Source organism: Archocentrus centrarchus, chromosome 1 (assembly GCF_007364275.1).
Source record: "Archocentrus centrarchus isolate MPI-CPG fArcCen1 chromosome 1, fArcCen1, whole genome shotgun sequence".
Lineage (NCBI taxonomy): Eukaryota > Metazoa > Chordata > Actinopteri > Cichliformes > Cichlidae > Archocentrus > Archocentrus centrarchus.
Genome location: NC_044346.1, coordinates 29,265,902 through 29,281,264, shown reverse-complemented (window position 1 = coordinate 29,281,264; position 15,363 = coordinate 29,265,902). Strand labels below are relative to the sequence as shown.

The following is a 15,363-nucleotide window of genomic DNA, read 5'->3' as shown; positions in this document are numbered from 1 at the left end:
TATGTTCACAACATAGTGACAGTGGCTCAACATGAGAAGAACTGCTTGTTTGCTTTCCTGGAGCTCGTTTCATATTATACTTTTAGTCTGAGTCAGATTTTTTTTTAAAAATTTAAGGAGAATATAGTGTCAACCTTATTTATACAGTACAGCCATAAAGCACATATACGTGTGGTCCTCTTGCATTTATTATGCCCTAGGCATGGACAGGTTCAGTCACCCCTAACCTTTCACCAGCAACAACAGAGTAACATGTTCTATGACGGCAGGATGGACTTCCCAAAACATGGGAAAATGCCAAAAGTCCAAGTAGTCAAACTTTTTCTTCTTCTGTTATTTTTTCCACCCAACCAGCAAAACATCTACATGCAGGGATGCTTTTAATCTGCGGATGTGGGTGTTTTCAACCCTGACTGACCTTGGAAGTTGCTAAGCCTCAAGAACTCTTACGCACAAAGCTGCATGTCTATTGTTGGTGTGTTCTTCTTTCGTCTTTCTGGAGTTAAATGAAAATGCCTTTTGGGAGGCTGGTTGAGTTACGGTCTCTGTGTGTTCTGTATTCGACCTGTGTGGTACAATAACATAAAAGGCTTGTGGGATACTCGTGGGATGAGGATGTTTCACAATTCCTCAGTCTTCTTGTGAAACTGAGGCTTTCCAAATGACTTAACAAGAAAATCTGGTTTTAGATGTGGAGCTTTTAAGTATTAAGAGTGGGTTTAGCATTATGAGAATACAGCTTTTATATATAGCATATAGATAGTAAGAGTTTCTTTGATGCTCCTATGAAAGAGCCTTAGGGAAGGCATAAAGTGAAGCATATGTGGTTGCAAATTCACATGTGATGGCCCTTCATTGCTTTCATCTCACTTTCAATCTTACTTTTACTTCTGTTTTTGCTTCTCAGTATTAGTTCCTCCCTCTCTTCTGCTAGGGTGGGGTCACCACATGCACGGACTGTTTGTTTGGAGTTGCCATAGAAACTCATGCGAGCGTGCGCGCGCCTGTTTGTGTGCTCATGCTCAACTGCATGTGTGTTTGTGCTGGTGCGATGGGCCTGCGGTTCTGCTTCATGCATAATGACCTCATCCAGACGCAGACTCTGACATATCAAATCTGTCTGCTTCCTCGGATTGTGTAATGGATAGTCCCCCAGAAACGCACAAACAGAGCAGCTCCCTGGTCGACGCCCACTCGGTGTTTTGCCTCGTTGCTTGACCACGGACGAGTCCTGTGGCCCTCAGCGACAATGGCACAGCTCTCTTTGACAGCAGGAAGGATGTATAATTGCTTGATAATTCGATTTCATATGCTGCATCAGTACGTAATTAGATTTATTTGAATAGAGTTCTGCATCACATCTCTTTAGAAAAGGTGGAACAAAGTTCATGAACTTACAATGAACTCCTGAACTTCACTTATTCTCATATATTATTGTGTATGCTGAATATTAGTGTTTTATTTTTTTACTAAACTGTTTCTACTCCCACTTTATCACCTGGGGTCAAACTCCCGACATTCCACAGCTGTTAATCTCCGACGGTGTGAATATTTGGAACCCAGCCCGAGTGTTGATGTGCATTTATTATAGCTGGGAGTTAAGTCATTGGTAAGAAATCTTTTCCTTGTGGAAAAGAATGCTCCTCTCTGTGAGGGGAAAAGTTCTGCTTCATTTCACAAAGATTTCTGGAAGATGTATTTTCCCCTGAAGCATAAACGTACACACTTATTAAAGGCCTACTTACTGATCTGCCATGTGACTGTGGTCTTCCATGAAAATTCTGTGTACACTGTTCAAAAGAGCTCATTCAGTAGCACTGCTGGGGTGCATTCTCTATATGATGGATTTTTGCTTCTATGTTCAGTTAGTCCTCTTAGTTTTCATCAGTTTTTGACCGTTACCATTTTTGCATAACTGTTTTTAATAAAGCATGGAAAAATAAATCCGCTACAGTTGGATGCACATGATCACAAGTGAGATTCAAAATGTTCAGCTTTTCATATTGGAAAAAATAGCTTGAGTTCTTCTCACCCTACACCCTACATGCATCAACTCTGTCTGTGAAGCACAGAAATCCCCCAAAGTTTCCATTATGCTTGGTGGATAATTTCTATGTTTGTTTCCACATGTTTATTCAGGCAAAGTGTGTTTACTCACCTGGTACAGACAAGGGTTCAATTTAATTCAATTCAAGTCAATTTTATTTATATAGCACCAAATTACAACAATAGTTGTCTCAAGGCGCTTTATATTGTAACAGGAAGAAACCTCCGGCAGAACCAGGCTCAGGGAGGGGCAGTCATCTGCCGACCGGTTGGGGCTGAGGGGAGGGACACAGGACAAAAGACACACTGTGGAAGAGAGCCAGAGATCAATAATAACTCATGATTAAATGCAGAGTGGTGTATAAACACAGTGAAAAGAGGTGAGTGAATAAGAAACATTCAGTGCATCATGGGAACCCCCCAGCAGCCTAGGCCTATTGCAGTGTAACTAAGGGAGGGTTCAGGGTCACGTGATCCAACCCAAACTACACTCCCCTCTGCAGGAAGAGTGAGGCCAATCCCTTTATTTTTGCTGTAGACTGAAAACATTTGGGTTTGACATTAAAAGATGAATATGAGACAAAAGATAAATATTTTAGCTTTTATTTCCAGGTATTTACATCTGGATCTGATGCACAGTTCAGAGGATAACACCTTTTGTCTGAATCCACCCATTTTTCTTGAGAGCAAAAATATTGGAACGTGTGATTGACAGGTGTGTTTTGTTGCTCGGGTATGCCCTTTTACATTAATTATTCAAATAGTAAATAGTGCTGAATGTCTACGCTCAGTTTTGCATTTATAGTTAGAGGAGCCACTAACATGAAAACCAGGGAGCTGTCTGTGGGTGAAAAACAAGCAATTGTGAAGATGAGAGAAGATGGAAAATCAATCAGAGCCATTGCACAAACATTGGCCATAGTCAGTACAACTGTCTTACTGAACGTCCTAAAGAAGAAAGTCGTCACTGGTGTGTTAAGTAACAGATGTTGAACAGGTAGACCAAGGAAAACAACATTTGATGACAGAAGCATTCTAAGTGCTATAAAGAAAGACCCTAAAACAACTGGTCGTGACCTCAGCAACAACATCCAGTGGGCAGGAGTGAGGGGATCCGAATCTACTGTTTACAGAAGACTCTATGAACATAAGTACAGAGGCTTCACCAGAGGATGCAAACCACTAATTAACAAGAAAAACAGGTAGGCCAGGCTGGGATTTGCCAAGAAGTACAGAGATAAGCCTCAGAAATTCTGGGACAAAGTTTTATGGACCGATGAGACAAAGATTAAACTTTACTAAGGTGAGAGAAAGAAAGAATCTGCTAATTATCCCAAACATACGAGCTCATCTGTCAAACACAATGAAGGTAATGTGCTTTTCATGGAGTTTTTAGAACAACCTGATAATAATGAATAAATGCATGAACTAGTTTTTCAGCATCACTCTGAGACAGGATGTTTCTAATTTTATAGATATTGTGCAAATACAAAAAAAAGCAGTGTTATTTTCACAAGTACTATGTATTTGTTTAATATGTGCATTGAAGGACATATCCTGGTCAAAAGCGATTCCTCACAGTGTTACTAGAGGCCAAAATAATGTCAAGTATGTGGTTAGTATCTGGTTAGACAGCATGTTTATAATATTTGTAGGGCCGAGTACAATAATCTCAGTTTTATCCAAATTTAGAAGCAGGAAATTAGAGGTCATCCGGGCCTTTATGTCTTTAAGACATTCATGCAGTTTAACTAATTGGTGTGTCATTTGGCTTCATGGGCAGATAAAGCTGAGTATGATCTAGATGGCAAAGAAAATATATGCTATATATATATGCCCCATCCCATGCAGTGCCTTCTAATAATACTGCCAGGGGGAAGCATGTATAATGTAAATAAAATTGGTCCTAGCACAGAACTCTGTGGAACTCCATAATTAACCTTACTGTGTGAAGAAGACTCCCCATTTACATGAACAAATTGGAGTCTATTAGATAAATAGGATTCAAACCACTGCAGTGCAGCATGTTTAATACCTACAGCATGCTGTCATCTGTGTAATAAAATATTATGGTCACCAGTATCGAATGCTGCCCTGAGGTCGAGCCAGACAAGCACAGAGATGAGTCCACTGTCAGAGGCCATAAGAAGATCGTTTGTAACCTTCACTAATGCTGTTTCTGTACTGTGATGAATTCTGAAACCTGACTGAAACTCTTTAAATAAACCGTTCCTCTGCAGATGATCAGTTAGCTGTTTTACAACTACTCTTTCAAGAATTTTTTAAATAAAAGGAAGGTTGGCGATTTTCCTATAATTAGCTAAGACACCTGGGTCAGTGATAGCTTTTTAAGTAGTGGTTTAATTACTTCCACCTTAAAGGTCTGTGGTATAAAGCCCATTAATAGAGAGAGGTTAGTGTGGAGTGATTGGCTTAAAAAAAAAATTGCTCACTTTTATGGCATGACCGCCATGATTCCTTAAAGCTGTGGTTTTCTGATTTCCATTGTCTGCTAAGGGACATCAGTGACAAATTCCCTTTTATTTTAAAGGACATCCCTTGTATTGATTTATTTTGTCATGCTGATGTCAGTGACTGCTGCCAGTGTTACTGTGATATTGACACAGTCCCGCTCAGTGTTTCCTCTGAGACTGCCTCTTCAAAAAATAGCTTAATTGTCTGACTGAAATTCAGGACATGAGTATATTCTTGTCTTCTGCAAGGAAATCTACGTAAGCTACTGTAGCATAGAAGAAAATCCCTCACGATGCTGTAAATATTACAGGAAAAATAAAAGAGACAAGTTTTTTTTTTTTTCTCATCCAAGTTTTGTTTTTATTGCAGTTTTCCAGTTTCCATTTTGAAAACTCTTTATTGAAAGGATCAGTTTTTCCATGATATTACAAGATTATACTACAGCTATTTTCATGCTTTTAGACCTTATCCCGCAGGAATTTATTTAAGAACTCAAATGTTCAGTGTAGTCATACCAAATATTAAAGACACTTTAACCTGCCAGTTCTGTAGGACAAGGTCTGTGTTATGGCAGGTTATTGCAATGTGAGGGCAGCATGACGGTGCAATAGTTAGTGATGTTGCCTCACAGCAAGAAGCAAGAAGGTCCTCTGTTTGAAGACTGGGGGCTTTCTGTGTGTGTTCTCCTCGTGTCTGTGTGGGTTTTCTCTGGGTACTCTGTTTTCTTCCTACAGTCCGAATACATGTATGGATATAGGTTAACTGATTATCCGAAATGGTTGTCTGTCTCTGTGTGTTAACACCTGCGACAGGTTGGCGACCTGTCCAGGGCGTAACCTGCTAGGATAGGCTTCAGCCCTCCCGTGACTCTGAATTGGATAAGCAGAAGAAAATGGATGGATAGAGAATTTGAATTCATACTGAGCAAGTGAGCATCTTATTTTGCCTTCTACCAATGTGTGGCACACATACTACCTCAATGAACCAGAGTATTTCTAGTAGTAAGGACTTGTCTTTTCTCACAGCAGGAAATAGAAAACTTCAGACAGTATGTAAACCTGATTTTTCCAATCCTGTCTGGAGTTTGTATGTGCAGACAGCTTTGTGAACAGTAGAGCTAAGTCAATTAACAGTTTTGCTCTGTTTTCTTTTAGAATTGTTCTTAACCTTGGCTTCCCTCAACAATTACAAAAACCAATGCAACATTCACACAAATGTAGTAGTTGGCACTAGGCATAAGCCAAGTGCAAGGTTGCAAAGTGGAAAGCTTGCTTTTAGCTTATACTGTATATAAGATTTATCAACTGTGTTCGGTAAGTTGGAAAAATAAAAAGAGGCCCACATTGGAAGTGTTATTTTCACAAAGTTAACTTTAGTTTTCTGTAAAACTAAAAGGCAGCTGCACCCTTGAGCAAAACATTTAGGTGAAATGTGAATGGTGCTCATAAGTGGTCATAGTCCGCTGATGGAGCTGAAGCTTTGTGTACAGAGACTCAGTGAATACTGTGATTTGAATCCTAAGCAGGGGCCATTAAAAAAAAATAAAATAAAATTTTTTTCTAAAGTGAATTTTGTTTTCTAAGCGAATCAGGAGGTAGAATCAGAACGACAATCCAAATGGTTTTGCCAGTCTCCTTAAGTCAGGCATTGATGCCAGCAAAAGCTTTGAGAAAATGTCAAGTAATTCACACCAAAACTAATGCAGTACACAGCTTGTGTTGTGTAGCCATGGAGCAGCTTAGGCCACTGCTGCTTAGTCTCTACCCAACGATAAAGCCAGTGTCTGGTGGTGAGGACATACGGTTGCAGTTAGCAGCTGAGACGCCCGGCCTTGGATTGTTATTGTTTGTGTGGGTGAAGCAACAGGGGCCTGTTAAAGAGTGTCTATAGCTCTCTCATTACCAGCTATAATTACAGGGTGATTAGCAGCCAGCTGTGCGTGCGTGTGTGTGTGTGTGTGTGTGTTGGTCTTGCGTTATGGATGACCTTAATTTGGCATGTGATCTGTTTTTCAGAGGAACTGTACAACACCATCCAGATTGTATCATTAACTAAATGAACGCCAAACTTTTCTTCTACACATGAACCAGTAAAAGTTTGGCACTGGTTGCGACACAGCTGCGATGATGTTCATCGACTGCACTACGCATCACGCATCTCATATAATGACTTGTTTTGTAAACAGAAGTCATTATGGCTGAAAGATAATAATGGCACATGGGTGGCAAATGTCTTGAAAGAAGCAGTGGAAATGTGTTTGGAAATCGTAACTTTAGGCAGAAAATTTAATAAACAAAAAAAATGTTAAATTTTATTTGCTGAGTGAAAATCTTTAATCACACTGTCACAAGACTGCTAAATGGTATTGACTGCTAATTGTTATGATGTCACATAGTGCTTGAGGACATGCCTACACATAGCGACATACACTGTATTGCCAAGTTTTTGCTCGCCTGCCTTTACATGCATATGAACTTGAGTGACATCACATTCTTAAGCCACAGGATTTAATATGATTTTGGCTCGGCCAAGCCCAACTCCTGAAAAACAACCCCACACCATAATCCCCCCCCCCCCCCCCCCCCCCCCCACCGAACTTTACACTTGGCACACAGTAGTCAGACAAGTACTGTTCTCCTGGCAACTGTCAAACCCAGAAAAGTCCATCAGATTGCCAGAGGGACAAGTGTGATTCATCACTCCAGAGAACTTGTCTCCACTGCTTTAGCGTCCAATGGCGGCATGTTTTACACCACTGCATCCGACGCTTTGCATTGCGCTTGGATGCAGCTGCTCGGCCTTGGAAACCCATTCCATGAACCTCTCTGTGCACTTCTCGTGAGCGAATCTGAAGGTCACATGAAGTTTGGAGGTCTGTAGCGATTGACTCTGCAGAAAGTTGGTGACCTCTGCGCACTATGCGCCTTAACATCTACTGACCCGGCTCTGTGATTTTATGTGGCCTACCACTTTGTTGCTGTCGTTTGTAATCACTTCCACTTTATAATACCACTAACAGTTGATTGTGAAATATTTAGCAACAAGGAAATTTCATGACTGGATTTGTGGGCTTCCTGTCACGGTACCACGCTGGAATTGACTGAGCTCCTGAGAGCGACCCATTCTTTCCAAATGTTTGTAGAAGCAACTTACCTGCATACCTAGGTGCTTGAGTTTTTATACTCAAGAATACTTTTGGCAATATAGTGTTAATATATTTTAACTGGCAATCCTCTTTTTGTTGGACCATGTGTAACATTAAGTTGGGCCTATTTGTTTGCAGTGTTGGGATCATGAGGGAGAAAATAAAGATAACTTTAGTGGAAATAATGTGATTTTTTTTTTTTTTTTTTCCTCCCCATTTTTAATATCATGAAATAAATGCATTAACTGATTAAGAGCCTGCTGAACTTAAGTACACTATTTGAACAAAAATATTGGGTCACGCCTCTTAATTTTTGAATTCTGGTGTTTTTAGTCTCGTGGCCACAGGTGTATAAAATCAAGCACCTAGTCATGCAGTCTGCCTGTACACACATTTGTGAAAAAGTGGGTTGTTCTAAAGAGCTCACTGAATTTGAACACGGTACTGTAACTGGATGCAACTGTTGCATCAACTCAGTTTGTAAAATTTCTTCCTTCATAGCTATTCCGTGATCATCTGTAAGTGGTATTATTGCAAATTGGAGGGGTTTAGGAACCACAGCAACTCAGCCATGAAGTCGCAGACCACGTAAAGTTACAGAGCGGGGTCACTGAGTGCTGAGGCGAGTCGTGCGTAAAAGTTGTAAATGCTCTGACTCAATAACTGTGTTCCAAGCCTCCTCTGGCATTGACAGGGGAGCATATAAATTGTGTGCTGGGAGCTTCTTGGCATGGGTTTCCATGGCATGTAGCCCCTGTAGGTGCTATGTGTACGTGGCTCAGTACTTTTGTCCATGTAGTGTATGTGAAAGCCCATATTTGTGAAAAGAGGAAGTCATATTATTGGTAACATTTTTTTTTTTTCTCGTGTAGTGTGGACTCAAGGCGTGTATGGCATTTTGTCAACAAGGAGTGGAACAAGTTCATTTGTGTGGATTTGAGGTCATCTGATATTCTGTGACTGTTAAGAGCAACGACACCACACAGGTATGATATTCTCTGTGCCTCCGCACTTGTGATTTAAAAACTACATGTAAAGACATTACAGTGCACTAGATCATCAGCTGGAAACTCAACAAATGTTTAGGTTACCAATAAACCTAAACATTATGAATTCCTAATAAATTCAAACTCCAAAATATTTGAAGTCTTCCTTATTGTTTAGGTTTCAATGCAGAAACCCCAGAAATGCTGAGGCATTGAAAGCACTGTTTACTGATAGTAAGGTTCACTAAAGTATCTACACAATCTCTCTACACTGACAGTGAAACAAGAATTACTTTAAAATCAAACATAAGCTGTACTCAAAAATAAGAACAAACATTATTAGTTAATTGAAGAAATAGCCTAAATGTTCACAGTAGCTAAAGTGGCAATGGACTTGGGTTTTTCCTTTGACTTATTATTCTATGGTCAAGTCATTGTGCAAGTTATTTCATAATGATGATGCAATCTTTTTTTTCAGTTAAGGTCATAAATATTTTGCAGATGACGCTGATAGTTCATTTTGAATTCTAGGTGAGCATCTGTGAGCAGAGACATTATCGTATCTGTGTTTGAAACTTCCTCCAGACAAACACTGTAGCTCCTAAACACTCGAGTGTTTCTGCCATCGACCTGAAATAGCACATTTGACCAAGATCATGCCTGGGTGGTGACTTCCCATTGTTGCCCCTAGGCCACATTTTATCTCTGTCAATGGAGGAAACAAACTTCTTAAAATACACACACACATGCACACTGCTTCTTTGCTCACTCCCTGTGCCTCCACAGAAGTTTATTATCTCTACCTGAACTTTGAGGCAGAGGCAGGCTTCCCTGTTCACGCTTGAGTAGATTCATGCGTTGGTCTCTGCTTTTTTTTTAAATTTTCCTTTCTCTGCGCTAAATAACACAGCTGTTCAGACAGCGACAGCTTTGTTACCAGCGAGCACTCCATGAAGTGAATCTGAATGTGTCTCTCTGCGTTAAACATTAGCTGAGCTCTAAATGCCCATTTAGCCCTCAAATATGGAGTACTGGCTACTTAGTATGACTCCCATACAAGTGTAAAACTAGACAGGCTTTTTAGAGCTGCATAAATATGAGAACTTTACAGGTTTGTTTGTGTTTGACATGTACACCAGATGACATCGTTTTTTTTGTTTGTTTGTTTGTTTGTTTGTTTTTTGGTTTAGTTTTTTTCCTCGGCCTGCAGGGTGATCAAGATTAAAGTGTACTTCCTGGCAACTCTCACTACCAAAAGGCTGTGATTTGGGTTGTTTTTCTGAACATCACCCACTGCTTGTACTCGGTTGTGGTTATTTATACCCCCCCCCCCCCCCCCCCCCCCCCCCCTGTTATCTGCTCTTACTCTGGATAAGAAGCTGAATGTTTGCAATACTGTATAAAGGACTGTAAATTACTACATTTAATTTAAAATTGATGACTGTAATAATAACATTGTCACATTAGGCTCACTCTTAGTGAAGAGGAGAGGATGACCTGAATCTACAGTTTGCCTCATCCTGATTTGTGGGCTTGTTTGTCAAACTCTTTCTTTTCAAGATGTATAGCTGATGTTTCATATGAGCTGACAAGCAGTAACCATGCAGTAGTTGGATGTTGTCCTGTGGCTTTTTACTTCCCTTGTGGGATAAACTTGACCTCCCTGACATGTGGGCAAATAGCATTTGAAGTTAAATTCAGTGGGGTTTCCTCACAACCATTAACTCTGCTGGTTTTATTATCTTAAGAAATTCCACATCCATCAGTTTCCCATTGAGGAGTCTCCACATCAGGCCATTTCTTTTCTTTTTTTTTTTTTTTTTTCGTTCCCGGACATGAGTTCAAATGTTTGTACATTCCCAATAGTTAACATCAGTGAAAGTGCCCCTCTGCTGCTCTCCTGTTACTGCTCGGCGTTTGGTGGGAAATGCTGACAGACCGCTGATAGCAGGCCTTTGGCTGTAAATGGATACCAGCATGCGGACGGTCAGGCCCTCGCCTCTGTTGTTTTCTGTTTTTGTCCACAGCTTATCACAGGGTTCAAGGAGTGGATAACTTCAACAATAATGTGGGATTACTTGAGTACTGTAGTGTGCAAAGGACTCATTAATCTTTAAACTTAATAACAGTTGTGTAGGGAGTGTGTTAGAGCATTAATCAGGCATTTTGATGTATGGGATTAGTAGAGCCTTGTTTGTCATGTGTCAAATGACTCAACCTAAGGAAATAACAGTAATTTTGGTTTCCACACAGCCATAATTAGCTGTTGTTCAGAGACAAGACTGCTCTCATCAGCCAGTGAGCTATATGTAGGTGCTTGGGCACAGTCTTGAGACTCTCCCACCCGGTTGGGTTCCCTTTCGCATTAGTGCTCTTTTGCACTCACTGTGATGGCAAAACAAAAGCTGCTTTCACACATGCACTGCAGCCCTGAACTTTATTACCCAGTGGAACTTTATGTGAGAACACAAATGTCCAAACAGCACAAAACAGTCTCCAAATGAACCTATGTGCTCTGCTCAGTGCAGTTTTGCAACAGGAGTATTACTAGACTTGTTGCATAAATCTGAACTGTATGGACACACATTACTAGATAGGCAGGCACGTGATTGCAACCCCTGGCAGCTAAATAACCAAGAAAGAAGTTAAGCATCAGCAGACTTCCCTGGACCTTTTCAGGCTTTTAGCAGATTTTGTTGAAAGTGAGGCTGTCTCCATGCAGGATCAGAGGGAATATGAGGACAAGGATCGCAGAGATGGTAGGGTATGAGCATGTTGACGGGCGACACTAATGGAAATGTGGAAATCCCTTATATGTTTATTACTAGCACTGTGTCCAATTTTGCCACAATTATTTTTGTTATCTGCATTCTGTCCACATAACAGAAAGCTGATGAGATTGTTGAAGCCAGCAGTCACATCTTTGTAAAGTTTGTTAGTTGTTTTGTGGTTCATCTTGGGTAGTTATATATTGTTGTGTTAGAACCCTGCCAGATATTTGCAGATAGTGTGCAAATATTATAGTTCAGATATTATATTCCATAGTGGTTGTTTGAAACTGTCCAAAAAGCGTCAACGGCTGAGTCACTTGTAACCCTCTAGTAAACTGCAGATGTCTCAAAATATCTCACAGTCTGTGGTACACTGCTATCGTCCTACAGTTAACTGTTTGGGGTCAGTGTGGAAGTGGCTTTATTCAGCATTATACACAGAACACTTTTTTTTTTTTTTCCCTCTTCTCACCCCGAGTCAGCTGTATGCGTGTCTGTGTGTGTGGAGTCTGAAAAAGTGCTGAGTGATGCACCAATGCCGAGAAGGAGGCATTGAGAGTGATCCCTTCTGTGCCCGTCTGCACTTGGCACATTTACCGCACTGCAGAAGAGAATGCCGTCTAGACACAGATCTTGGCAATATGAATAAACCTAATATTGTACAAACTGCAGCAATCAGTACAGAGTAACTACACACAGAAAAAGTGCAAGGAAAAAGATTGGCGTGAGCTCCTTGATAAGGAAAGAAAAGGCCATTTTAATTAAGCTTCAGTTGTTTTGTTTTGTTTTTTTTCTAGATGTGATGTGAAAAAAATGAGCAGTGTTGCAACACAAAAATTGATTGTTTATGAATCATGCATTTAACAGAGTATAACACAGATCATAAATGTTTAATATAGTTGCCTTAAAGGCTTTACAATGTACAGCGCTGCACGAGGAGGGGCATGACTGGTCCTAAGATTTTAAATTGCTGCACTATTGATTGTTTGCAGATTTTTGTGCTGCATTATTCCTGTCTTAGGTTGGTGAAACAAAATTGTGAGTTCTCCACTTCCACTATACACTATAAATCCCTGGGTGTTTATTACACTTTCTTTTGGATGAGCTGTGAAGCATTACTATTAGTCAAAAATAAAAAGTCCCCTCCAGCTGCTTCATACCAATAAAGGTCTTTTCTGTAAGCATTCTTCATAATGTTATTTCATAGGTGAGCAGTGCAACTATTCCCCAGAATACATTATTGTTCTTCTTTCAGTAGAGGATGTAGTTTGTTGGAAAAGACAGTTGGTCATGTGATGTCTGCAAGATGATGGCTGCTTGTTTGTTGGTGCAGGCCAGCTGCAACCTCCTGAGCAAATGCTCTACTGATTTCTTCCACATGCATCTGATGCCATTTAAGGGAATCTGCCTATTATTACATGGCAAACAGCACCCAGACTGTCTAAGGAATACCTATCAGAGGGGAGGGCAATTAATTTTCCCCAAGGCACCACTTGAGAAACTGAGAGTATTGTGGATGGCCAATAAGCTGAACTCAATACTGATCAATATTAATTTTATCTTTTTCTAAACCTCTTCTGGTAAGAATAGGCATAGTAAAATGTCAACATTTTAACACTATTTAATCAATATTTCCCAAAACAACTGTGAACAAAATGTGCATGTTTTTGCAAAATTTCTGACATTTAACTTTTATAAAAAAGTACTTTGGCTATTTTTGCTATGTTTAATTACTTTGATGTGCATTAAAGTTGGGTTCAGTGTCTGAGGTCAAAATCCAAATGACAGGTGATCATCATTTAGAAGGGATCTGTATCTGCACACACAGGCCTTTCCAAGCACACAGCTACCTCCGTGAATTAATCACTCAATGTCCCTTTCATTGAGCACATCCAGAGACAAGGAGAAGGGCAGTATTGTCCGCTTTGCTTTTCAACGGAAGCTCCATATTTCCAACAATGTCTTTGATCCATCTTGTTACCGCTGACATGGAAAGAAGCTCATTTTTTTCTCTGGGCTTATTAGTGCAGCAGAGTCCACCAAACACTCTAGGGGGCTGGAGCTTGTCACAGGGTGAGAGGCAGGTACACTCTGGAAGTGTCGCCAAGCTCCTGCAGCATTCAACATCAATCTTTCTTTTTTTTTTTTAAATCTGAGCTTCCGGGGCTAGCAAGCTTACAACTCTCATAAACGTTGGTTCCAACACATTTACAGTAAGGCCGCATTCGCTTTCACACACATACCTATGTAAATAAAAAAACAAGTTGCCTTCAAAATAGATAGCAACAAAGTTCTGTTGTGATTTCGCACAAAATCAAAAAAGACTGATGGGGTGTTTATTATGGCTGAAATGGGACAAAGTGCACGATACTTATTTACATCTGAATCCTACTTTTCCATTGATCTCATGCGGGCTGGTCAGGAACAACCAAAGGGCTGGATCTGGCCCGCGCCCAGGTCTGACCTGTGAGAATGTGAGTGTATACACAAGGAGCTTTTACTGACATGCCAGTGACATCACAGTGTCATTAGGATTATGGTGCATACAATAACAAACACAAGAATTTTTTTTTTTAGCCTCTTTTAAAAATAATCTTGACAATTTTATCTCCTTGTATTGCCATAAAAATAATTATATAGAGCCTTTCAAATCCTGAAAACCTTATGATGTTACACTAAGGAATAACACAGTATTGCACCTGCCATCTTTGCTTTAAACTAAACAGTAATTTGTTCAGATGCTTGCAGTGTGTTATAGTCTTACTCCTTTACCATTTTTATTAACTTCTACACATTTGGCACATTAAAATTCTTGTCTGTGTTCTTTAGCGAACACATTTACATGTTGTACAAACCAAACAAGTACCACACTTTCATCACTTTGTGCTGTGGTAGGCAAAAATTATGCCCTAAATAGAAGCTGGTTTAAACTAATGAGAGAGGAAATTCAGACTCACATGTCACAAAATAATGCGGGGCTTTGATGAAGTTCTCTTGTGGCTGGTTTTCAGCTTCACTATGTGTTATCAAGTGGGTTTGGCTTGGCGCCTGTTGCAGCAGTGTTATTACCATTACTCAGGCAGGAGCCTAAACAAAAACTCTGTATCATCTAAGCCGTCAGGATAACAACCAATGTGTATTGTAGCTCTTTGTTACTCTACCCTAGGGTTTTCAGATGGAAACCTCAAGATATTTTGCATTATGTGAAAGTTATGATAGTAACACACATTTACAAGATGCTGTTGGTACTTCATGTGCCAGAAATGTACCTTGAATATGAGCCAGGAAAGTGAGGACTTAAGTGGGATTTATGATTGAGCAGGGAGGGTGAGTTTGCAGTCCACTGGCAGTCCAGGTCTACCTGTAGAGAGCTAAATGGTAAATGGACTGTTTCATACACAGCGCTTTTCTACTCTACATGATCACTCAAAGCACTTTATACAGCATATCTCATTCACCCATTCATTCATACAAGCACTTTCTACATCTAAGTGCTTTCTATCTAACATTCATACACACAGTCACACGTTTGTGGATGCATTAGGACACTTTGGCATGCAGACTGGAGTGGCCAGGGATCGAGCCACCAACCTTAGTAGATGATCTGATCTACCTCCTGAGCCACAGCCCTCTGTTGTTGGTGGAGACAGTGTACAAAGTATGTGGTAAAACTGGTATGTGGGCCACTTTTGCTTGTGCTGTTGTTTATCTGTCAGCCAGCTGTGGAGAAGAGCATAGTTATAACATACAAAGAGCTGAAGTGAAACCAAATGTTAAAAACAACTAAAAGTGTCCACTTCAGACACCGTCTCTGCTTTTCATACTGTTTTTTTTTTTGATCTTTGAATTTTTTTTTTCTTTTTTCGCATTTCTCCTTTTCCCTGTGAATTTCCCTATTCCAGCCCACTTGTCAACCAGTCAGTATTTTAGCAGACATATA

The 15,363-nt window shown here is 40.1% G+C and overlaps 1 protein-coding gene across 3 annotated transcripts in view; it reads left to right on the top strand.

The window, feature by feature from the left end:
* Positions 1-15,363, top strand: part of add3a (adducin 3 (gamma) a) — a 104,806-nt gene that overhangs the window by 47,819 nt on the left and 41,624 nt on the right. For 2 of the 3 annotated variants that reach the window (XM_030743607.1, XM_030743598.1), the window contains exon 2: positions 8,539-8,652. The exons of the other annotated variant lie outside the window; for it this stretch is intronic. The gene's annotated coding sequence lies outside the window, so the exon portion shown is untranslated. The remainder of the gene's footprint in view (positions 1-8,538; positions 8,653-15,363) is intronic. 3 annotated transcript variants of the gene reach the window in all.